We start from the raw sequence: 22,741 nt of genomic DNA, 5'->3' as shown, positions 1-22,741 counted from the left end.
TTCATGAATCACATACCTCACAAAAATCTTCGTTACTCGAACTACAGCGAGCGCCAATACTGCCAGCTACTGAAGGCACTAACTACTGATAGGCATAGTTAGCAAATGAAAGATTTTGATAGATAACAAACAATGTATTTACCTTAATAGTGTTCAAAAGTCATAATATACCGGGTGATCAAAAAGTCAGTATAAATTTGAATACTTAATAAACCACGGAATAATGTAGATAGAGGTAAAAATTGACACACAAGCTTGTAATGACAGGGAGTTTTATTAGAACAAAAAAAAAAAAAAAAAAGGTTCAAAAAATGTCCGACAGAGGGCGCTGGACAGCAAAACGTCAGTGACTGCGCATGACAATCGTCATGCTTGGCCTCCCAGGTCCCCAGACCTCAGTCCGTGCGATTATTGGCTTTGGGGTTACCTGAAGTCGCAAGTGTATCGTGATCGACCGACATCTCTAGGAATGCTGAAAGACAACATCCGACCCGAATGCCTCACCATAACTCCGGACATGCTTTACAGTGCTGTTCACCACATTATTCCTCGACTACAGCTATTGTTGAGGAATCATGGTGGGCGTATTGAGCATTTCCTGTAAAAAACATCATCTTTGCTTTGTCTTACTTTGTTTTGCCAATTATTGCTATTCTGGTCAGATGAAGCGCCATCTGTCGGACATTTTTTGAACTTTTGCATTTTTTTGGTTCTAATAAAACTCGATGTCATTCCAAGCATGTGTGTCAATTTGTACCTCTCTATCTACATTATTCCGTGATTTATTCAGTTTTCAAATTTATACTGAATTTTTGATCACCCAGTATATATCAGTTCATGACATCCAGTCTTACAAATTTCCTTTTTCTGACGGACACATGTCCAAATCGTCCGCTCATAGTAACCTCTCACATCCAACTGCCCAACACTAAACAAGCAAATATTCCAACAAAGAGTCCAACCAGTCACAGACTGCACACAGCGCAGTCAGCGATTTTCATACAGAGCAATACGTGGCGTTACCAACATAAAAACCTAAACACTCTACCTACAAAATATATGTTAAAACCGCAATTGTTGCTTTCATCCATGATTTGCTCAGTTTTGTTAGTTTTCTCACAAGCGATTCATAGTCTACTGCTGCTTTATCAGCTCTGGGTCCCTCTCAAAAATGGCGCTGAGCACTATGGGACTCAACTTCTGAAGTCATAAGTCCCCAAGAACTTAGGTCTATTTAAAGCTAACTAACCTAAGGACATCACACACATCCATGCCCGAGGCAGGATTCGAACCTGCGACCGTAGCGGTCGCGCGGTTCCAGACTGTAGCGCCTAGAACCGCTCGGCAACTTCGGCCGGCGGTCCCTCTCCAGATTTCCCTTAAAACTGAATCCCCGTACCGGCGGCGCAAGAAAATGTCGAAGATTTCAAACACCCCAGCTTTAAGAATGAATTCTCTTCTCAAAAGCTGTTAATGACTCGCTTGCTGATCTTCGAGTGTTGGAAAGGTAAACGAATTTCTACGAATTAAATAACACTTTTTTTTCTCGTCATAATTTCGACTTGTTTGATGCGGTCCATCATGAATCCTCTCCTGTGCCAACCCTTAAATCTCAGAGTAGCAATTGCAACCTACATCTTCAATTAATAGTTGGATGTATGCAAGTGCCTGTTTTCCCCAACAGTTCTTTTGCTGTACAGCTCCCTCTACTACCACGGAAATTATTCCCTGATGTCTTGTCGTTCTATCCCTTCTTCTTGCCAGTGTTTTCTACACCCTCCTTTCCTGGCAGATTTTTCAGAAGATATCACCTCATTAATCCACCTAATTTTTTCTACACTCGTCTGGAGCACCACTTCTCACATGCTTCGATTCGCTTCTGTTCTCGTTTTCCGACAGTCCATGTTTCACTACCACACAAAGCTGTGCTCCAAATGTACGTTCTCGGAAATTACTTCCTCAAATTAAGGCTTATGTTTGATACTAGTAGACTTCTCTTGGCCAGGAATGCCGTGTTAGCCAATGCTACTCAGCTTTTTATGACCTTCTCCCTCCGTCCATCGTGTTTCATTTTTCTCTGCCTAGGTAGCAGAATTCCTTAACTATCTCTACTTCGTGATACCCAGTTCTGATGTGCAGTTTCCACTGTTCCTATTCTGCTACTTCTCATTACTTTGTCTTTCTTCGATTTATATCAAAACAAATTCTGTACTCAAGAGATTGTTCATTTCACTCAACACTTCCTGTAATCTTCTTCACTTTCACTGAGGATAGCAATGTTATCAGCGAATCTTATCATAGATAATTTTACACCTCTAATTTTAATCCCAGTCTTGAACTTCTCTTTCATTTTCGTCATTGCTTCTTCGATTGTAGATTGAACAATAAGGGCGAAAGGATACATCCCTGTCTTACATCCTCTTCAGTCTGAGCACTTCGTTTTTTTCTTCCAGTCTTATTGTTCCCTCTCGGTTTTTGTACATATTGTATATTACCCGTATTTCCCTATTTTTCTCAGAATTTCTAACATCTTGCACCATTTTGCATTGTCGAACGCTTTTTACAGGTCGACAAATCCTATGAACGTGTGTCGACTTTTCTTCAGTCTTGCTTCCATAACCAGCGCAACATCAGAACTGCCTTTCTGGTACCTTTATCTTTCCTTAGGCCAAACTGATTGTCATCTAACAGGTCCCATATTTTCTTTTCCATTCTTATGTATATTGTTCTTGCCAGTAATCTGGCTGTATGAGCTGTTGAGTTGATTGTTAGATAATTTTCGCACTTGTTGGCTCTTTCTGTTTTCGGAATCGTGTGGATGATGTTCTTCCGAAAGTCTGATGGTATATCGCCAGACTCATACATTCTACACAATAGCGTAATAGTCATTTTGTTGCCAATGTGATCTATCCCTAATACCATATTTGATCTTAAGTCTTCGAAGATTATTTAAATTCTCATTCTGATGCTAATAATGGATCCGCTATCACTGTCTTGTCGACGTTTGTTTCTTCTTTCATCTTTTTCACAAACTTTACACCAGGATGGTGATTAACCTCTTCACTGTTGCCAAGCGAATTTGAAACAGTCTTAGTCCCAATACAGTTGTCTGTAAACTCAGTAAACAAGGCATATGCATAGGATGAAAGTACACGATACTAGAAGCAAAAAAGTGTCAATAAATATGGGCTCTAAAACGCGTGCACTTCATCTTCGACACCATGAAACAAATCTCTTGTGCTTTAGGCTCTCTGGTTTCCATGTTTTGAGGGGTCGTAGTATGGACCAAAACCAGAAAAAAATGCCAAGTAACCATGGCCTCTAAAGTGCATACCTTAACAGCTATGAGAACTTGTTCAGTGAATGAGACGTGTTTCGCAACAGTAAAGGAGAACAAGTGGTCATATCTCTTACGTTACGACTTTTAGAGCTGATGTTTACTGAGTGTTATTTCATAATGAGCTTATTACAAACCTGGCACAGTTCCAGTTCTTGCTTTTAGTATCGTGTGCTTTCAACTGTATCAGTTTACGGCATTAATTATGATACACTCTGTATATTTAAATTAACCGCTATCACTGCATGTGTTCACAGCGCAAAACTGTTCTGCCTTCAGATACACACTAAACACAATACATATAAATCCGTCAGATACTTGATAAAATCATTGTAAGTGTCGGTCACTAAACTAAATTAGTGTTGAACTCTGTACAAAATTAAGCCTGAATAAGATCAACACACGAAAATTACAAGTTCCACCGAACATCACAGGAAATAATTCTGAGTGTTCGCTACTGAACCACCGTGTTAAGTGTTTTTAAGTGTTGCGACCGTCGGCTCGAGAAACTTCAAGGTACTTGAATGCAGGCGGCAGGATAACTGCTCACAACAGCGTTGATCCTGCCTGTTCCTGCTCGTCCAGATAACTGTGAAAGAGCAAGACAGCCACTGCCACGGTCTTTTTAAAAAAAATTGTTCAAATGGCTCTAGGCACTATGGGACTTAACATCGGAGGTCATCAGTCCCCTAGACTTAGAACTACTTAAACCTAAGGACATCACACACACCCATGTCCAGGGCAGGATTCGAACCTGCGACCGTAGCAGCCGCGTGGCTCCGGACTGAAGCGCCTAGAACCGCTCGGCTACCGCGGCCGGCGGCCTTTTAAAAGTACGATAGCTTACCCTCGGAAATCCCAAGACCTCCTGTCAATGTGTCAGAGAAGCTACCAGTCTCTTTTAATACGGAAATCCAGTCTTAAAACTAGATCCATTATTAGAAACACGAGTAAAAACATGGTTAAAATGGCACATTACACATAATAATACGTTAAGTAGTCTAACCACATATTTAAATTGTAGGGATCAATTTTCAGTCTTTGCTCACTGTGCCTCAAATAACTTTAGTACACACATGTATAGCATGCCTTTCTTGGAGGAAATGACCTGCCCTTTTCACTGTATCTCAGTTCATTTATCTTACATTTAAACTATGCGCAAAACTGCGCAGCATACCAAATAATCAGTTAAAATTGACAATTAAACATGTAAAACTTGTAACCTAAATGTTGTATGTGAAGTATATGCACGTTAGCCAACACATAGTGCCGTGCTGATGGTGTATCTGATTTTGTTTATTAATTAAGCTGACTTTAATCGTCTGATTAAATTGCCTCTCACTGGTTAATTATGTATATAATCAAAAATATAGGTATCTCAGTCAATGCCTACTGATTAGCACTTTAATATGATTTTTCTATGTCTTTTGTGGGTACATAATTACAGTTATTATTTGATGTATAGTAGAAATCCGTTACAGATACCTTCCTGGCTCTACAAGCATATACACAAAAAAATCTTTCATAGTCTATCTATTACTGCGATAATGAATAGCTCAGTAGGCAGAGACGAAGAGGAATGGACATCTCTAGAAAGGGCAATTTCAAAAGCTGGAAAGAAAAACATAGGCACAAGGAAGGTACTGCGAAGATACCAAGGGTTATAGAATAATTACTTCTGTTGAACGTCGAAAGAAAGAAATACAAAAGCTTCAAGGAATTTCAGAAATACAAGTTACTTAGGAATGAAATTAACAGGAAGTGCAGGGAAGCTAAAGCGAAATGGCTGTACGAAAAATGTGAAGAAATCGAAGAAGAAACGATTGTCGAAAGGTCTGACTCAGCTTATAGGAAAGTCAAAACAACCTTCGGTGAAATTACAAGCACCATTCAAAGTGCAATTGTTTCATTATTAAATGCAGAGGAGATAGTGGATAGGGGGAAATCGTGCACTATAGGCCTCTGCGAGGCGGAGGACTGTTAATTTCATACTTTAAAAGTTGAAGTTGGCGAATACTACTCTACATGCTGCAGTTATCTACAACCTAACTTTTATTTATTCTGATCTATACTTCAGGAACAACTAATTATTTTTATTTCATAAAGTGTTAGAATATTCGCTATGACAACGACGATAGAGCCTCTTAGTTTTGCCTGTACAGTCATGGGTAGACTCGAGCCTTAGAGTTGGCGCCACATTCGCACCAATGCGTATCAACATATCAGTACGAAATTTGGATGGCCAGGTGGGGTTTTGAACCCCTTTCCTCCTGAATGAGGGTCTAGTGTCTGTAACATATAGAAACCTTTGCTTAAGCACGAAGTGTGAGGTCGGCTATACGATGCGTCAGTCCAAAGATATGACGATGGAAAATACGCCGATATCGTGCATGTTGTCTCCCCTGCGACTGACTGTCACGCCAGTGGCCAACACAAGATTTGATAACACGCTAGTCACGTCACTAGCCGAACTATTCTATTCTCAACGGGACTGCACTCATCCCGACATAATAGCTATAGTATATTCCGCTGCTCACGACTATAACAAGATGCTACATTGCTTAACAAAGGAGATCTTAGAAATTGGTTGTCTGAACCATGAATCTGCTAAGCAGATGACAGGCACTACAGACCACCTGGTTTGCGGGTTTCTTCGTGGTAATTGCGGAAATAAGACACAAAAGGAAGGGTTTCAATAAAACTTGAGACTTTCTCACAAAGTGCTACAAAGTATTTCTCCGTTATAGTAATTCGATATAGATGAGAAGACACGACTATGTTTTTCAGCTCAAACGCCAAAAAGCGTGGAAGATGCTTCGTTTACGAAAATTGGTTTCGTCCGAAATCTATTACCGTGACGACGTGACAACGTTGTGGGATGACGAGCGGAAAGTGAGACTCAGTTTTGTGCAACACCAACTTCTCGCACGAGGGAATAACATAAAGACGCAATCTACAAGGTCAAAACGACCACCTTAGGCTCTCTCGCTAATGACAAGCAGCCACAATAAACATAGCGCAGTACAAAAGGCTGCACGACGCCGCTAACAACGGGTGCAGCGGCGCCCACGCTGTGAGGAGGGCGAACGAAGGGAAAATAAGAAGTGCTAGAAGGCAGTTGGAGTAAGTAAGAGAGAGAGAGAGAGAGAGAGAGAGAGAGAGAGATAGGAGAGCCTGGAAGAGTGGAGGGGGTATAATGGCGGGTGGCGAGGTGTTTGGCCACAATAAGGCACGGGTAATGGGCGCCGGCCGGAGGTGGGGCTTGCTGACCACGCACTGCTCCTCCGTCATGGAATTCCACGCCAGCGACGCCGTCCCGCGGTCGGACCCAAGTCTCATTTAAGATACGCTCATCGCCTCGGGGACGTGACATTTTACTGTCTACCACTCCGCCAGTGGCGACAGTCTTTGAGAAAATAACCTGCCGTACAGTGTAGACCAATCTGGAAGATACAATACTGGCCACTACAATTGCTACACCAAGAATAAATGCAGATGATAAACGGGTATTCATTGGACAAATATATTATACTAGAACTGACATGTGATTACATTTTCAAGCAATTTGGGTACACAGATCCTGAGAAATCAGTACCCAGAACAACCACCTCTGGCCGTAATAACGGCCTTCATACGCCTGGGCATTGAGTCAAACTGAGCTTGGATGGCGTGCACAAGTACAGCTGCCCATGCAGCTTCAACACGATACCAGACTGGCGCATTGTGACGAGGCAGTTGTTCGGCCACCATTGACCAGACGTTTTCAATTGGTGAGAGATCTGGAGAATGTGTGACCAGGGCAGCAGTCGAACGTTTTCTGTAAGCAGAAACGCCCGTACAGGACCTGCAAGATGCGATCGTGCATTTTCCTGCTGAAATGTACGGTTTCGCAGGGATCGAATGAAGGGTAGAGCCACGGGTCGTAACACGTCTGAAATGTAACGTCCACTGTTCAAAGTGCCGTCAATGCGAACTAGAGGTGACCGAGACGTAACCAGTGGCACCCAATACCATCACGCCGGGTGATACGCCAGTATGGTGACGACGAATACACGCTTCCACTGTACGTTCACCGCGATGCCGCCAAACACAGATGCGACCATTGACGATGTAAACAGAAGCTGGATTCATCCGAAAAAATGACGTTTTGCCATTCGTGCACCCAGGTTCGTCGTTGAGTACATCATCGCAGGTGCTCCTGTCTGTGATGCAGCATCAAGGGTAACCGCAGCCATGGTCTCCGAACTGATAGTCCATGCTGCTGCAAACATCGTCGAACTGTTCGTGCAGATGATTGTTGTCTTGCAAACGTCCCCATCTGTTGACTCAGGGGTCGAGACGTGGCTGCACGATCCGTTACAATCATGCGTTTAAGATGCCTGTCATCTCGACTGCTAGTGATACGAGGCCGTTGGGATCCAGCACGGCGTTCCGTATTACTCTCCTGAACCCACCGATTCCATATTCTGCTAACAGTCATTGGATCTCGACCAACGCGAGCATCAGTGTTGCGATACGATAAACCGCAATCGCGAGAGGCTACAATCCGATCTTTATCAAAGTCGGAAACGAGATGGTACGCATTTCTCCTCCTCACACGAGGCATCACAACAACGTTTCACCAGGCAATGCCGGTCAACTGCTGTTTGTGTATGAGAAATCGGTTGGAAACTTTCCTCATGTCAGCACGTTGTAGGTGTTGCCACCGGCGCCAACCTTGTGTGAATGCTCTGAAAAGCTAATCATTTGTATCTCACAGCATCTTCTTCCTGTCGGTTAAATTTCCCGCCTGTAGCACATCATCTTCGTGATGTAGCAATTTTAATGGCCAGTAGTGTATTACTGGCGCAGCACACGTGATCACAACCTGATCTTTACATGGCAATAAAGGTGCAATTACAACTGGGCAGCACTCTTGCCCTTCCCCTTTAGTACACTTCCCGTGTCGTGCTGCCAAATGTTTCACAACAAACCTTAGCAAGACTAATACACTTGGGCGACAAAAGTCATCGGATGTTTTGAGACTTGTACCATAGAAATCAACGGAGACGATGTTGTTTGGTGGCCGGTATCCTCTTTCTGCAACAGAACTGCACACGTGGATTAACAGGGTTCTTTATTTACATGAACAGCCGGCCGTTGTGGCCGTGCGGTTCTAGGCGTTTCAGTCTGGAACCGCGTGACCGCTACGGTCGCAGGTTCGAATCCTGCCTCGGGCATGGATGTGTGTGATGTCCTTAGGTTAGTTAGGTTTAAGTAGTTCTAAGTTCTAGGGGACTGATGACCTCAGCATTTGAGTCCCATAGTGCTCAGAGCCATTTGAACCATTTGAACTACGTACTGTCGTAGCCTAGGCCCGCTCTCCAGTAAATGACAGACGCCAAACTGGAGTGCGAGTTAGTGCGTCAGTGACTGAGCTGGTGATTGAGCTAGTAACAGTGAGTGAGCCCTCCAGTCAGCGGCACGATCTAAATACTTGCAGTCGAGAGGGTGTTGGCAGTGTGTTGCTTGCGAGTTTGTCTTTGGTCTCTCTCCTGATAGGCGCACTTAATCCAGCGCCTACTATCGATCTTTGCACTGCATCTTACAACCTCCTAATATTTTGTTGGACCTCCTTTACCCAGCATAGTACAGCAACCCGATGGTGGCATGGACTCAAGAAGTCGTTCGAAGTCTCCTACAGAAATATAGAGCCATGCTACCTCTATAACCATCCATAATTGCAAATATGATGCTGGTGCAGGATTTTCTGCAGGAATTGTTGGATAGGATTCATTTCAGGAGATCTGGGAAGCCAAATCACTCACTCAAATTGTCCAGAATTCTTCAAACAACTTGTGAACAATTCTCGCCCAGTGACATGGTGCACGTTATTGTTGTGGTCTTCAATCCTGAGACTGGTTTGATGCAGCTCTCCATGCTACTCTATCCTATTCCAGCTTCTTCATCTCCCATTACCTACTGCAACCTACATCCTTCTGAATCTGCTTAGTGTATTCATCTCTTGCTCTCCCTCTACGATTTTTAGCCTCCACGATGCCCTCCAATACCAAATTGGTGATCCCTTGATGCAACAGAACATTTCCTACCAACTGATCCCTTCTTTTAGTCAAGTTGTGCCACAAACTCCTCTTCTCCCCCATTCTATTGAATACGGTCTCATTAGTTATGCGATCAACCCATCTAATCTTCAGCATTGTTCTGTAGCACCACATTTCGAAAGCTTCTATTCTCTTCTTGTCCAAACTATTTATCGTACTTATTTCACTTCCATACATGACTGCACTCCATACAAATAATTTCAGAGACGACTTCCTGACGCTTAAATCTACACTCGACGTTAACAAATTTCTCTTCTTGAGAAACGCTTTCCTTGCCATTGCCAGTCAACATTTTATATCCTCTCCACTTCGACATGGCGTTTAATCATCCACAAAAATTCCATTGTTTTTTGGGAATATGACATCCATGACTGGCTACGAATGGCCTCCAAATAGCCGAACGTAACCAGGATCCAGTACGTACCATGTACACAATGCCCACACAATTATGCAGCCACCACCAGCTTGCACAGTGCCTTATCGGTGGTTTCATGAGGTCTGCCCCACACATGAAACCTACGATCAACTCTTACCAATTGAAATCGGGACTCATCTGAACAGGCCACGGTTTTCCAGTCGTCTAGGAGCCAACCGCTATGGTCACCAGCCCAAGAGAGGCGCTGAAGGCGACGTCGTGTTGGCAAAGGCACTCGCGACGATCGTAGCCCATTAATTCCAAATTTCGCCACACTGTCCTAACAGATACGTTCGTCGTACGTTGCACGTTGATTCCTGTGGATATTACACACACCGTTGCTTGTTCGTTAGCACTGAAAACTCTACGCAAACGTTGCTGCTCTCGGTCGTTAAGTGAAGGCCTTCGACCACTGATTTGTCCATGTGTTGTGTACATAGTTCCGCGTAGTCAGCGCGTACACAACTTTCCCAATAGAGCGCGCCCCGCTAAGCACAGCTGCGCAGGCGCAGCGCTCGTCCGTCTCCGCTCTACGAGATGGCGCTGTCTTTGAGACGGACCAAATTCTGCTTCCGCCGATCCGCGTATTAATATGTAACGCAGCCAATGAGATTGCTGCTAACGTGGAACCTTTTCTCCTCGCGGATCACGCTCGCGCAGTGATACCTGAACGCGCGAGGTATTATAACGAGTGTACAGACCTCCGATTAGTCAGTCTGCATTTGTCTGCACCAGTCTGTACCAGTCTGCATTAGTCTGTACCAGTATATAGTCAAGTTTCAGTCTGCACCTAATAAGATTATCATATTCCTGTACTTAGCCATGAAGATAAATGTATAGACACTTTTGTCAAGTATCAGAGATATGTGAGACTAAGATTAACGTAACAAGACCAAAGGAACTTCAAATTGTCAATTGTAAATAGCATCCGGAATCAAGTTATGTAAGGTTTATGCTTGTTACTATTTTAATAAATGTGTGTGAAAATTAATCAAGTTCTGTTTAAAGTTGGTCACCGTCAATCTGCTACTCTAAGCGTGCAAGTGGCATTTCTATCGTCTCACCTAACGGCAGAAGATAAACACGCCACGATAAGACCAGGAGACATATTGCTGACACTCGCCTACTTCGTTAGAGCGACAAGTCAAATAATCTGATGGTGTGTGTACCGAAGGTCTTACAGTACGCACACCACACCATGTAAATGGTAATGCCTGACATTTGGTATTCTCGGAACACTTTTGACACCGTGGATCTCGGAATATTCAATTCCCTAACGATTTCCGAAATGGAATGTCCCTTGCGACTCTGCTCAACTCTCATTCCAAGTTCAAAGTTTGTTAATTCCCCTCGTGCGGCCGTAATCACATTAGCAACAGTTTCACATGAATCATCTAAGTACAAATGACATCCCCGGTAATGCACTGCCCCTTTTATACGTTGTGTAGGCGATTCTACCGCCTTCTGTATATGTACATACCGCTGTCTCATGACTTTCTCACCTAAGAGTAAAAATGTAAACCGCTTTTCGAGCAAGCTTGAATGCCGTTCAGAAACGTACATTACATATGTGGTTTTTGATCTCTGGGTTCAGCAAAAATCACAATATCGCCTTTTCTTTTGTTACCAAGACACGTTTGTGCAGCTATGCTACATCAGCCATAGGTCTTCATTTCTGTCGAAAAATGTGTAGTAAGTTGCTACTGTAAACCAAAGAGACTACTGCCTGTAATGTGATTGCTCATCTTCTCGCGTGAACCAACTATGACTTAAATTTAAGCAAAATGCTAAACACGTGTCTGCTGTAGAATTTCTGAGCATTTTCTAAGTTCGAATACAATAATACATTTCCTTGGGACGGAAAAGCTCCTGTCCACAAATGAGCACGCATTTAGAATGCATCGTTCGTGCGAAACTCAGCTTGCCGTTTTGTCGCACGGTATCTTGCGAACCATGGTGAAAAGCAACAGGTAGATTCCATATTCCTACTTCCGGAAAGCGTTTAACGAAGTGCCCCACTATCGACTGTTAACGTAGGTCCAAGCATACTAAATAGATTCCCAGATGGGCTAGTGGATCGAAGACTTCTTAACTAACAGACACCAGTACGTTATCCTAGATGGACAGCGTTCAGCAGAGACAAGGGAGCGCCAGGGAAGTGTGGCAGAAGTGCTCTTGTTCTCCATATGCTTAATCGATCTGACGGGTAGGGTGAACAGGAAGCTGTGATCGTTTGCTTATGACGCTGTAGTATACGGGGAAGTGACGTCGCTAATTGACTGTTAGACTAATATGTATTAGGTGTGGTGCATGGCAGCTTGCTATAAATGTAGAAAAATTAAGTAAATGTAGATAAGTATGAAAAATAATGGTGTAATGTTCGAATTCAGTATTAATGGTATCGATACGTGCGAGTGCTTTCCTCGTAGCTGCTGGCAGGTCACTACACAGGGAATCGGCTTGCCCCGTGATAGTGTGTGTGTATTTTAAGCCTGTGTTTAATTATGTGTCTTATCTGTTGTAGTACTGGCCACTGTTGTCTGGCCTGTAATTACGGGGTTTAAGGGTTTTGCTGGTCGGCCAATCCATCATAGTTAAACTGACGTTAGAGAGGCGGATAAGCTCGTGGAAGGATATTGGTTGGGAGTTATGTAGTTCATTGCAATTTGAATTGTCACCAATAACCGAAAGGAATCTACGGTGACTGAATTCGGAACCATGCAGTTGAAAATTGAATTAATTTTATGTAAGGTATTTACCAGTTAGTTCGCTGAAACTTGGCAGTTCGCCAGCTTTGCTATTTCTGTTAAGGGTTTTGTTGGTCGGCCAATCCATCATAGTTAAACTTACGTTAGAGAGGCGGATAAGCTCGTGGAAGGATATTGGTTGGGAGTTATGTAGTTCTTGCAATTTGAATTGTCACCAATAACCGAAAGGAATCTACGGTGACTGAATTCGGAACCTTGCAGTTGAAAATTGAATTAATTTTATGTAACGTATTTACCAGTTAGTTCGCTGAAACTTGGCAGTTCGCCAGCTTTGCTATTTCTGTTTCATTCCTTACCAATATAGCATAATTTCTTAACGTTGTAAGTTGGTTTCAGCGCAATTAGAGTAATCTAGCATTTCAGCGAAATTGATTACGCAGTCTTGCCAAATAGTGATGGTATATAAATTGTATAAAGCATATTGAGAGCTCCAGGTCATCCGCAAGCGCTCATCTTTATGCAATGTATATACCATCATAACTCTATATCATCACTTTTCTATACCATCACTATTCTATATCATCACTATTCTATACAATCACTATTCCATACTATCTCTGTTCTAACAATGGAAGACAACCTTGACATTGAAGACCACTTGGAAATCATAAAAACGAATTTGGAAGGAGCAGCACTTGAAGTACCTGGAAAAAGAAAAAGAAGGAAGAAAAATCCATGGTTTTCAGAAGAATGTGAGCAAAAAGTAAAAGAAAGAAGAGCAGCGAAGGAAAAACGCCTACAAAAGGATTCCAACGAAAGTAAAGAAGCATATGAAAAGATTAGTAAACAAACCAGAAATCTTCTCAGAAGGAAAAAGAGAGAACATGTGGATAATTTAATCAAAAGAGCAGAGGAGGATAAAAGTGCAGGGAATGCAAGAGATTTTTACAGATCAGTCAGATTTTTCAGAAAAAGATGTATACCACAAGTGTATGGCATTAAAGATAAATGTGACAATACAGTTCTGGAAAGATCCAAAGGTATGAAAATTTGGGAGCTATGTTGAAGATAAGTGCTGAAATGGAGTAACAACATGATTATCAGAATGTAGATCGCTTCGTGGAACCGCGGACAATGAAAGAGACAATAGACTTAATGAAAATACTAAAAAACCACAAAGCTCCAGGGAGAGATGGCATAATAGCTGAATTGTTTAAGAAGGAAGGAATAAAAATCGCAAAAGAAATACTCAAACTTGTTACGAACAGCTGGAATGAAGAAAGAATGCCAGAGGAGTGGACAGACTCGATAAAAATAACAATACATAAAAAGGGTGACAAACAGCAATGCAGGAACTACACAGGCATCTCATTAATTGGCACCGCCTATCAAGTGTTCTCCATGAAACTCCGGAAAAAATTAGAACCATATTTAAAAGAGATAATAAATGAGAAACAAGCAGGGCTTAAGAAGAATCGTTCAACTACTGACCAGATATTGATACTTAAAGAAGCCATATCCAAATATTGGGAGTATAACAAAACAATGGCAATACCATTTGTTGATTTTAATAAAGCCTACGACACTATATACAGCTGAGGGAGAAAATGCAGAGATATGGAATACCAAAGAAGATTATAAATCTTGTGAAAGTGACCCTGAAAGGCTCGAAAGGGGTAGTGAAAATGGATGGAGAATATCCCACGGCGTTTGACATTAAAACAGGTGTCAGGCAAGGAGATGGAATATCAACCCCCTTGTTCAACATTGCAATACAGGAAGCGCTAGACGCAGCAAATGAAGCAGACGAGGTAATTAAAGTAGGAACAAAAATAAATGTACTGGCCTTCGCAGACGATGTAGCACTAATCGCTGAAAATCCGGATGACGTTAAAATACCGGCAAAAAGACTCTATCAAAAAGCAAAGGAAGCTGGATTAGAAGTAAATGATGAGAAAATAAAATTCGAGAGAGTAGAAAGAAATCACAGAATACAAAGATGGAAAACTGTAAAGATCGATAACGACATATTTGAACAAGTAGATGAGTGTAAGTATCTGTGGGTAGAAGCAAACAACAAAAACGATGAGAAGCAAGAAATAGAGGCGAGGATCAAAGCTGCATTCAAATCATCATACTAACTCAATAAACGACTGTCATCTAAAATTCCTTCAAGAGGAACGAAAGTAAGAATATATAAAATCGTAATGAGACCAGTATTACTACTGTATATTGGGCAGAAATATGGAGAATAGATAAATACACGGGAGAAGGATAAAAGTTTTTGAAAACAAAATCCTGTGAAAGATATTTGGACCTATCCATGAAGGAGGAGAATGGCGAATAAGAAAGAACAGGGGCTTCAGGAAGCTGTACATTGAACCAGATGTAGTTGCGGAAGCCAAGACCAGAAGATTAAGATGGGCCGCCCACGTTTTTAGAAGAGAGCAGGGATCTTTACTGAAAAAGTCTCAGAGAATACACCGAAAGGACGAAGACCTCTGAAGCAGGCCGAAAATGAGATGGAGAGACCAGGCTGCCAAGGATCCCCAGGTAGTGGGAGCAAAGAAAGAAGATGCCGAAGACAGAATACTGTGGACTAGGCTACTTGACGATGCTAAAAGCCGACTGCGGTTTGTGGGGTCAGGAGAGTAAGTAGGATAGTATATAAATTGCATTCCTTTCTGGTTCCTGATCGCGTTCTGTGATCTCTGTTTTGTTGGGTTTTTTTTTCCTTCAATAATTCGAAAGAAAATGTTATCTAATGATTTTATGACCAAAATAAATTTTGGAACTGCGGGCTAGAACATCTTCATAGTCTTCTGTCACCATTCTGCAGCGATCTTCACTGATTTAAAAAAAAATTATATATTGGTCTTTGAATTAATTTTTTTATAACTTTATGTTAGACAGTTATCAATAAAATCTTGTGTGATATTTCTGCCAAATAAATTTATCCCGTGCAGTTTCCATTCCATTACTACTCTCCCCGCCTCATGATATGTGCTGTTTGACCTAGTCACGTCAATTCAGTATGCAAACGAAGCGTTGAAAAGCCATGTGAAATGTCCATAAGGTCACTAGTAACGAATGGTCAACTACGGTTTATGAGGATATTTTTGGAAAAGTGTAGCTCATCTACAAAGGAGACTGCATCTAGAACACTAGTGTGACCAATTGATGTATACTGTTCGAGTGTTTCTGAACTCTACCACGTCGGATTAAAGGAAGACATCAAAGCAATTCAGAGTCTGGTTTATTAGCGGTAGGATAGATCAACACGCGTGTATTACGGAGATACTTCGTGAATTCAAATGGGAATCCCTGAAGGAAAGACAACGTTCCTTCTGCGAGTGACTATTGAAAAAATATACTGTAAGACGTGTATATTTCTATTGTCTATTGTCAAACCACAATTTATGAAAGATGTTTATATTTTATTATTAGGATTAAGTAGGAATAATTAATATTTGTCATGTTGGAAATAATTGTGGTAGCAGGGAATGTCTGCACCAAAGTATTGTTGGCAAGAGAGACCGCAAATTGATATAATTTTAAAAAGCGCGGGAGAGACGGCGTATGGATACATTTTAAGAAAAGAGCGGGAAAGACCGCGCATTGATACATTTTGTAATGGTAGCAGGGATTGTCTGCACCAGAAAGCATTGTTGGCACGAGAGACCGCACTTTAACGTTCGTAGGAAGTCAGTAGTAAGCGAGAAGTGAAGCGAGTCGGTAGCAGGTCTGAAGCGAGAGGTTGAGAGGAGCGGTGTGCCTGCCAGCCACCAGCTATGATTTACAAGAAATTATAAACGGATGTACAGAGACATCAGCTAACTATTATCATAAGAGGAACTAATATTATTGAATTCATTTTTTGAGAAACTCAAGACTACTGAAGGTATGTTTGCGCATTGCTAGTTGTAAGATTATTGTAAAAAGTAAGTCCCATTTGAACGTCTGTAAAATCATTTCATTCAGAATATAATTAACTTTTGCCAGCAATATTGCATTTCTAATTATAATCCATCCCAAAAACCATCAACGTAAAACTTTGCAAAATTTTATTATTGTCAAGAAAAAGTTTAACTATTAATTACGTAACTTCAGTCAAATTAATTAAAGAGTAACGTCAGCTTTGCTATTAAAGAATGACGTCAGCTTCGGTAATAAATACAGCCACTTATTATGAAAGCCCACCACCAGCTAATAGAGTATAGTAAACCAGAGCAAGTATATTCATGTCGCAGTTCGATGTAGCAGTCAGATGGCGATCCAGTAACAGTAAAAAAGGTAAGGAACAGTTTTGGGTTATTGCAGATAACGACTGAGGGCTACACGACGACGACACATTCTATGTTTCGTCTAAATAATCAGAAAATCACTTTTAATAAGCAGCAATTAAATTTGTATGCGAAGATTGAGAAAGAGAATAAATCCGAAAGGGAAGATTTCATTTGTTATTATGAAGCAAGAGATAGAAATCCTAAGGGAAGGTTACATAGGTTATTGTAAAAGGGAAGGTTGCGTAAAAAAAGAGAGACACAGAGGAGACGGGAAGGTTTCAACACGTAACCCATATTTGCGGCTGACTGCAGAATGATGTTACTACCGCCAACGTATATATCGCGTTTGGACCAGTACGACAAAATAAGAGAAATTAGAACTCGCACTGAGGCTTACAGACGGCCGTTCCTCCCTCGCTCCTCTTGCGAGTGGAACAGGAGAGGGGATGACTCGCAGTGGCAGTGGAAGGAGGTACGCCCCCGTCACGCATCGTGCGGTGGCTTGCGGAGTATGTATGTAGGGCAAATCCGGGACAGATGGCCATTATTTTCTCAGAAACCAGTTTCACAACTCAATACACAAGAACATCCTGAAACTTTCCATAAATTGTATTTTCAATTCATAAAAAATAAAAGTCGACTTCGTTCACAGAGATGTACACATTTCATACTAGATAAAAAATACTTAAAAATGTGTGACACTTGGCTGCCTTACCCGAGTATCAGGAGTAGGTGACCAGTCATGTAAGGGATAGATAGCCATTGGTCAAAACACTTTCTCAGAGAGAACATCATAAAAAAACTTTTAACGCTTTAAACATGTTTTATTGAATCTCTTGTTGTAAAGGTTATTTTATAAGCGTATCAACTGTGTCTACATTGTAACTTAAATACAACCGCTTTTGTAAAAAGAATTTCACAATTTTTGATTTTTTTTGAACATTTTTATTAAGTCGTTGGAACACACTAGTTTTATATAAAAAATAATTAGAAACTGTGTTAATTATGCAGTTAGTTGAGTCTAGAACTAAGCCTAATTTGTGAAAAGGAATGCTTACTTTACAGGCTTAGATTTTTTTTATGAATTGCATTCTAACATCGATGGCATACATCAACATATGATGTGCAGGATTCATGCAACCAACGCTTACACCTGACTCACGGAATCAAATCACAGGTTTTATCTTTTTTCAGTCGTCTTCTCCGCATCCATCGTGCTCTTCTTCTTCTCCAAGAAGTTCGTCACTTGACTCTTCTCTATAGTGAACGTTATCTGACAGTCTAAACTATCTTAAGTACCTTTAACCTTCCTGATACGAGCCTTTTTCACTGTTTTTTTTTTTTCAGTTGGCCTAGTTTTTCTCGTGCTTCAAGTTCCAATTTTAATTTTTAATATTTTCTTTTGACATCTTCTTTTTCTGACGAAGTAATCATAGGAACCGTTTCTGACCGCTTTTCAGCTACAACAGCACCTTGTCGGCTATTTAACTGAAGGCCTGTCCCATCCATACCAAATATACTTCCCAGTTTATTGAGCAAACCACTTTCTTCCATTATAGCTGAAAGTAAGTTGAAATATTCCTTGGCTTCATCACGATTCATTCCCTGGACTCTGGACAAAGATATGCCTTCTGATTTTCGCCCAGTTTGATCTGGATGTCGAATAAGAACGGTTGTAACCAGTCATAACCCGCTTTTCCTTTCTCGTTATTACATTTATATTTTAGGCCAAACTGCACAGAAAACTCGGCCGGCCGCTGTGGTCGAGCGGTTCTAGGCACTTCAGTCCGGAACCACGCGGCTGCTACGGTTGCAGGTTCGAATCCTGCCTCGGTCATGGTTGTGTGTGATGTCCTTAGGTTAGTTAGGTTTAAGTAGTTCTAAGTTTAGGGGACTGGTGACCTCAGATTGCGGAATAAAGACCTGTTCTTACGTTTTGGATAAAAGGAAGTCCCATGGCGCTTAGAGCCATTTGAACCAATTTTTTGTACAACAAAATAATGAGCTGGTTAAGGGAAAACCATGGGCCTGCATATTTTTTTTTTTTTTTTTTTTTTTTACGTGGTGGACAAGTCGTAACTCATTAGGTGAACCCAAACATGAACCAAGAGCCACTGGAATTTTGGAAACATAGCCTGTCTTTAATTTTCTCTCAGGGATTTTCCTGGGAATATTGAACTTCATGGAAGCTTTCCTCACAGAATAGCAGTTCTTGTTTACATTATTAATATCATTTTTAAGGTCTCCTTCATACCATAATCCCCTAGACGAACCGGGCTTTCGAATGTACTGTAAAAAAATAACCATGCCACCAAAATTTAATGTATAACGCGTTTGTGGGATGACGAACCATCCCGATGATGGTATGGTCACCTCCTCCGTCCAGCCGGGAGAGACGGTCATAGTGCGTCATCAGACATGGTACACGCAAACTCAAACAAAACCTGCGCACCGGTATGCACTTAGACTTAATCAACTCTAGTTTTAGTGTTTCCTTCGATACTCACAGCCGGCCGCGGTGGTCTAGCGGTTCTAGGCGCGCAGTCCGGAACCGCGCGACTGCTACGGTCGCAGGTTCGAATCCTGCCTCGGGCATGGATGTGTGTGATGTCCTTAGGTTAGTTAGGTTTAAGTAGTTCTAAGTTCTAGGGGACTGATGACCACAGATGTTAAGTCCCATAGTGCTCAGAGCCATTTGAACCATTTTTTGATACTCACAGTCTAAATTATGTTTAAATCGAAAGGTAATGACATATTACATAATTTCGTGGTATACTGGGATAGTCATCCGGAGCAGCAACATCACTCACGATATTATCTATCAGCTGTACAGAGGATCGTGGAAGAAGTAGCGGCAGTGGTCATCTCTTCCGTATGGCCGTCTATCCCAAGTTTAACCTACATGTTGCCATTGTGTGAACTGATGGAGTAACACCTGCCAAGTAACGAGAAATAATCGTAGTTTTTCCTCCTTAATTTTCTTAAAAACAATGCAGGCTTTCAACGGGGGTATTCGCATCCATGATGATTTTTGTTATTTGGTGGTTAGGCTGTGGTTTTAAACATGTGTTTGTGTCTGATGTTTCTTCCCCTGATGCTGCAAACATCCTCAGAGGCTACAAAGACACGTTTTTAATTAATTAATTAATTTTTTTTTTTTATTCTTCCGACCGGTTTCATTCCGTCTGACTCTCCTGCGCCAATCTCTTCATCTCAGAGCTGCACTTGCACCCCACGTCGCCAGTCATCTGTTGAATATAGTTTCTATTCTTTATAGCTCTCTCTAGTACCTCGGAAGTAATTCGCTGATGTCATAAAACTGGTCCCATCATCCTGTCCCCTGTTCTTGTCAGTACTATCCACAAGATCCTGTCCTAGCAGATTATGCGGAAAACTTCCTCATTTCTTCTCATATCTGTCCACCTAGTTTTCAACATCCTTCTGTAGCAGGAAATCCCAAAGGCTTCGATTCTCCTCGTCTCTCGGGTTTCCTCACAGATCACGCTTCACTTACACACAATGCCGTGCTCCAAACGTACATTCTCAGAACGTTATTTCTCAGATTAAGGTCGATGTTTGATACTATTAGACTTATTTTGGCCAACAATGCTTTCTTCGTCTGTGGTAGTGTGTTTTTTATCCCTCGTTGCTTCGTCCATGACGTGTTAGTTTGCTTCCAAGGTTGCAGAATTTCTCGCTTCGTCTTCTTCGTGGTCACTAATTTCAATAAGTTTTTCGTTTGTTTAATTTCTGCTACTCCTTATTACTTTCACATTTCTTTGGTTTACCCTCAGTTCATATTCTGTACTCTTTAGGCTTTTCATTTCACTCAACAGCCCCAGAAATTCTTCTTCACATTCTGTGAGAATAGCAACGTCACTAGCGAATCTTATTATCGATGTCATTTCACCTTTAATCTTAATCGTTAATCTTTCTTTTCTCTCCGTTATTACTTCTATGATATATAAATTGAACAGTAGTAATGACCTACACTCTTTTCAATTCGAACTCTTCGTTCATGGTCTTCCATTCTTATAGTTGCCTCTTGCTTTTTATCAATATCGTATGTTACCCTTCTTTCCGCATAGCTTACACCTATGCTTTGGAGAATTTCAAATATTTTGCACTATTTTACATTCCCGAACAAATTTTTCTAGGTCGATAAATTGTACGAACAAGTATAAGTTCACAGGCTACCATGACCGGTGTCATTTTGGAACAAATAATTTTGGGTATTGGGCCGCCCTGAAGAGGACCGCAGCAAGGCAGTCGAAACGTCGGCAATTTAGCTGTTTAGTAGTTAAAATGAAGCGGCCAAATACCCAGAATTGTTTTATCCAAATCGTACGAGCAGGTCTTCATTTTTCGCACGTCTTGGTTCCGTTATCAAGCACGACGTTAGTATTGTTTCTCTGATGATTTTGCCTTACTGGAAGCCAAACTGATCGCCGTATAATGGATCCTAAATTCTCTTTTCCATTCTTGTCTATTTTACTTTTGTGAGCAACTCTGGCGCATAAGCTCTAAGCTGATTGTACGATAGTTCTGGCACGTGTTTGCGAATGCTACCTTCGGGATTGGGTCGACGATTTTTTTCTGAAAATCTGATGGTGTATTCCCACTCTCATAGACATTTGCGTTAACACTAATGCTTATAAATTATATAATTACAACCATTTGCCTTTTTTGAACAAAACCTCTTGCTTATGCAGGGACTTTTGGTTGCTACTTCCTGCAATGGCTTTAGAAATTCGCAAGTAATGTTACCAATGCCTTCGGCATTATTTGATGGCTAACCTTCCAGACCCTGATAAAAAGACCCCAACAACTGATCCCCGTATCATCCATCTGACTCCCATTTCTTTTTCTATCATCTCTTCGGAATATTCCTCCCAGTCGTATACACTTTTATTGTCCTCTTTACAATTCCTGCTCTGTCCTCTACGTCTAACAGTGGAATTCCTCTTGCAATGTTAATAACGACGTCTTTGCTTTTGATTTTACCGAAGCTTATTTTGATTTTTCTATATGCTGCATCAGTCCTTCCGGTGACCATTTCTTTTTCTTTTCCTTCACATTCTTTCTGTATCCACATCGGTTTATCTTCCCTGTACTTCCTGTTTATTTCATTCCTGTGTGACTTCTTCAGTCACCTTCTCCTCGACATTTCGTTCCGGATGACTATGCCAGCCGGCCGAAGTGGCCGTGCGGTTTAAGGCGCTGCAGTCTGGAACCGCAAGACCGCTACGGTCGCAGGTTCGAATCCTGCCTCGGGCATGGATGTTTGTGATGTCCTTAGGTTAGTTAGGTTTAACTAGTTCTAAGTTCTAGGGGACTAATAACCTCAGCAGTTGAGTCCCATAGTGCTCAGAGCCATTTGAACCATTTGACTATGCCAGCAGTTCCTCACTCAGTCTGATCCCAGGACATGATTCGGAACCGCTGATTTATCTATGTTGGACGGACGGCAATTGCTCTTATGTTTTTAATCTAGGTATTCATGGTACTTTCTGTAGTTCCTATGAACACCAGACCGCATAAGCAAGGGATTTATAAAAGAAAACTGATTGCAACTATACAGTTTGTGGGCACTGATGTTAAAGCACACAGTGCCAACTCTTCCGCACTACAAGCTCCATACCAAAAAACGGCGGAACATCGCGATGTTCGGAAACCGTCTGATGTCACGACGCGACAGTTGCGAGGATCCGAACACACTGTTTGGCCTGCAGAGTTTGCTTAAGTGTGTAATTACAGGCTGACAATTACTGAACTACATGAAATAAAATCGTCATAACTTCTGAACGGTTTGTGTTAGGACGTTCAAACTGCATGGTTGGCCGCGAGGCATGATGGGAATTAGTATGTGCATTATGGTTTTGTTGAGCGACGAA

Source organism: Schistocerca piceifrons, chromosome 5, assembly GCF_021461385.2.
Source record: "Schistocerca piceifrons isolate TAMUIC-IGC-003096 chromosome 5, iqSchPice1.1, whole genome shotgun sequence".
NCBI lineage: Eukaryota > Metazoa > Arthropoda > Insecta > Orthoptera > Acrididae > Schistocerca > Schistocerca piceifrons.
This window is presented reverse-complemented; position numbering follows the sequence as displayed.